General features: G+C 41.2%; 1 pseudogene; it reads left to right on the top strand.

The window, feature by feature from the left end:
- The first annotated feature begins 1,137 nt into the window (after positions 1–1,137).
- On the top strand, positions 1,138–2,364 carry LOC134365218 (large ribosomal subunit protein uL4-like; annotated as a pseudogene).
- The last annotated feature ends 1,410 nt before the right edge of the window (positions 2,365–3,774 follow it).

Below are 3,774 nucleotides of genomic sequence, written 5' to 3'. Positions count from 1 at the left end.
TGTTTGATTTATGTGCATGTATTACCTATTCAAAAAATGAAATTCAAAAAGCACTTACACCGCTTCTTAAAGCACAATTTATGCTGACTCTCCAGGAGCCAATTACCAGGAAGCACTGCATGTCTTCCATTCTGGTAAACAAAAAAGGGAGAAATCAAATGTTCTACCAGACCAATTTAACCCAAGGCTAAATCCTGGGGCTCTTTGAGCTTTCAATAGACAGTATAGTCTCACTTCTGAGAACATTAGGAAAGGTCGTGTCTGAAAAAGGTTGTACAATCCTGTGCCGGATGTTCCTTGGTCGCATCAGGTCCCAACGCCAAGGCACTCTATATCAAGAAAGAGGCTGAATTTCTGTTGCCTCCTCCACCTAAGATCTCAGTCAACAGGAAGGATTATTACTTTTCTTTCTCTCTTTCTTTTTTTAAAAAACAGCTGTATTGAGATATAACTGACAGACAATAAGCTGTACATATTAAAATGTGTAGCTCGATATACGCATGCACCAGTGAAACTATCATCCGAAAGACTGAACACACCCATCCCCCTCCAGAGTTTCCCTGCGCCCCTTTGTAACCTCTTCCTCATGATTCCATTTTATTATTTATTATTTCATATAATAAAATTCTAGAAAAACTAATGTGTATTGACAGAAAGCACATATAAAAGGAATTCTATAATATTTAGTCCTTTTTGTCTGGCTTCTCTCACTCAGAATAGTTTGAATTTCATCCATGTTGTTGTGTGTATCAATAGCTCATTTCTTTTTGTTGCTGAGTAGAATTCTTTTTTTTTTTTTTTTTTTTTTTTTTTTTGTCCTTTTCGTGACCGGCACTCGGCCAGTCCTATATAGGATCCGAACCGCGGCGGGAGCGTCGCAGCGCTCCCAGCGCCGCACTCTACCAAGTGCGCCACGGGCTCGGCCCCTGAGTAGAATTCTATTGTATGGATATATCACAAATTTTTTTACCCATTTGCCCATTGATGGGCATTTGAGAAGTTTCCTGTTTTGGGCTGTTACAGATATAGCTGCTATTGGACAGTGGTGTAGATGTCTTTGTGTGGATTAATATTTCCTTTCCCACTTTTCCTGTGGGAGCCACCAGGTTGAGAGGAGTGTGGCCTTCTCTCCCCACCATGGCATGTGCTCATCCACTGATATAGGTGTACTGTGAAAAGGGGGAGTCATCTGGCAAAAATGTCACTTGGCCAGCTGTTTTCAAGGCTCCCATTTGACCAGATATTGTCAACTTTGTTCACACCAACTTGTGCAAAAACGACAGACAGCCACATGCTGTCGGTGAACTAGCAGGTCATAGACCAGTCTTGGGGTACTGGCAAAGCTGTGGCTCGAATCCCCAGAGTTCAAGGTGGTGGGACTCATCATTTCAGCCAGAGTGCTTTTGGAAGTATGTGTCATGGAGGCTGTGTGTTTGCTCCAACCAAAACCTGGCACTGTTGGCACCATAGAGTGAATCCAACCCAAAAGCAATGTGCCATCTGCTATGCCCTGGCCACTTCAGCCTTACCAGCAGCTGGTAATGTCTAAAGGTCATCGTATGGAGGAAGGTCCTGGACTTCCTTTAGTGGTCAAAGATAAATTTGAAGCCTACAAGAAAACTAAGGAGGCCATTTTGCTTCTTAAGAAAATTAAGGCATGGAGTGATATCAAAAAGGTCTATGCCTCCCAGCGAATGAATGAGAGCTGGCAAGGGTGAAATGAGAAACCATCGTAGTATCCAGCACAGGTGGGCCCACGTCACCTGTTATGAGGACAATGCTATCGTCGGGCCTCCAGAAACATCCCTGGAATTATTCTGCTTAAGGTAAGCAAACCGAACATTTTCGAACTCGCTCCTGGTGGGCCTGTGGGACGTTTCTGCATTTGGACTGAAAGTGCTTTCCAGATGTTAGATGAATTGTACGGCACTTGGTGTAAAGCTGCCTCCCTGAAGAGAACCATACAACCTTCCCACGCACAAGATGATGAATATAGGCCTCAGCAGAATTTTTTTTTCTTTTCTTTTTTTTTCTTAGAATTTTGAAAAGCCCAGAGATCCAAAGAGCCCACCGAGCACCACGCAAGAAGATTCATCACAGGGTCCTGAATGAGAAGCCACTGAAAAACCTGCAAGTCATGTTGAAGCTAAACCCATATGCAAAGACAGCAGCACCAGATGAGGCAGCAGCAGCACTAGAGCCCAAATCAGATGAGAAGGGGGTTGCAGGCGAGAAGCCCGTGGTGGGGAAGAAACGAAAGAAAGCTGTTGGTGTTGAGAACAGAACAAAAGGCTGCAGCTACCAGGAAACCAGCAGCTGAAAAGAAACCTTCCTTCCCTGGAAGAAAAGAAGCCTGCCGCATAAACTGTCAAGTTTACTTCATAAAAAGTCAAATCATTTTGGACAGCTTATTTTTCCTTCCTTTTGGTTAAATATGTAGAAGTAGAATGGCTGGATAATATGATAGGTGTGTATGTTTAACTTTTTAAGAAACTGCCTAATTCTTGGTTCTAGTAGATGTTTTGCAGATTCCATCAGATTTTCTGATAGAATTTCTAATGGAAAATCCAATCAGATTTTCTGATGGAATGATCTGATTAATGCACATGTGTGCAAATACGGACAGTTTTACTTGTTATTTTACAATCTAGGCATTTTTTATTTATTTTCCTTGCCTGAATGTACTGGATAGAACCTCCAGCATGTGTTAAATGAAAGTAGTAAATGCAAACTCCCATCTTCTTCCTCATCTAGGGAGAATGTAATTGGACTTCCAAAAGTAAATATAATACCAAACATAGGTTTTTAACAGGTGCTGTCTATCAGGTCAAGGAAGTTCCCTTCTATTCTTGGTTTGCTGAGGGTTTTTGTCAGGAATGAATGTTGGATTTTGTCAAACAGTTTTTGAGATGATTATACAATTTGTTTTTATTGTTTTCAGTTAGTGCAGTTAGTCAATTAATAACAATAAATGACTATCAGATGTTAAACTGACGTGGCATTCTTGGGATAAACTCCCCTTGGTCATATTGTATTACCCTTTAATATAATGTTGGATTCAATAATAACAGCTGTGAAGAACAATGTTATTATTTTTATATGCACATTGAAGTATTTGGGGGTGAATTTAGGGATGTAATTTATTTTTAAATTCTTAAGAAAAAAAAAGATTTCAGTCTCCTTTTTTCTCTTGTAATTAATTATAGCCTGCAACAGGGTCCAAGTATATTCAGCACCACATGAGCAGGATGAAGGGAAACAATCCAGCAGAAGGAAAGAGGAAGGAAAGCACAGTCCTCCTTCCCAGGACATTTCCCAGAAGCAGCACACAGCACTTTCCCTTACATCCCACTGGCCAGAACTCAGGCACACGGGCGGACTTTGCTGCAAGGAAAGCCTGGAGAATAGAGCCATTCCTCAGGATCTTTGCACGAACCACTAAAGTGCAAGGTTTCTATCACTGAAAAGAGAACAGACAATAGGGGACAGTGATTAGTCTCTGCCATCTGTAAATCTAACTACCAGAGCAAATTCTCCAAAGAATGTATTGCTATGGGGTTAGAGACAAGATTCCAACAGGATAACTGGAAATCTAGCTGGGATTTCCAGAGAAAACAAACTCTTATATTCCTGGGTTAGATATGAATAGAACATGTGTCCTTTATTCAGAACTATTTGGATCTATAACATAGCACTTCTCAAACTCGAATGTGTAGCCTCAGCGCCTAGAGGTCTTGTTAACATGCAGATTCTGATTCAGTTCGTCTGGGATAC

Source organism: Cynocephalus volans, chromosome 16, assembly GCF_027409185.1.
Source record: "Cynocephalus volans isolate mCynVol1 chromosome 16, mCynVol1.pri, whole genome shotgun sequence".
NCBI classification, from domain to species: domain Eukaryota; kingdom Metazoa; phylum Chordata; class Mammalia; order Dermoptera; family Cynocephalidae; genus Cynocephalus; species Cynocephalus volans.
The sequence above is the reverse complement of the archived record's forward strand: the minus strand, read 5'-3'. Positions and strand labels throughout refer to the sequence as shown.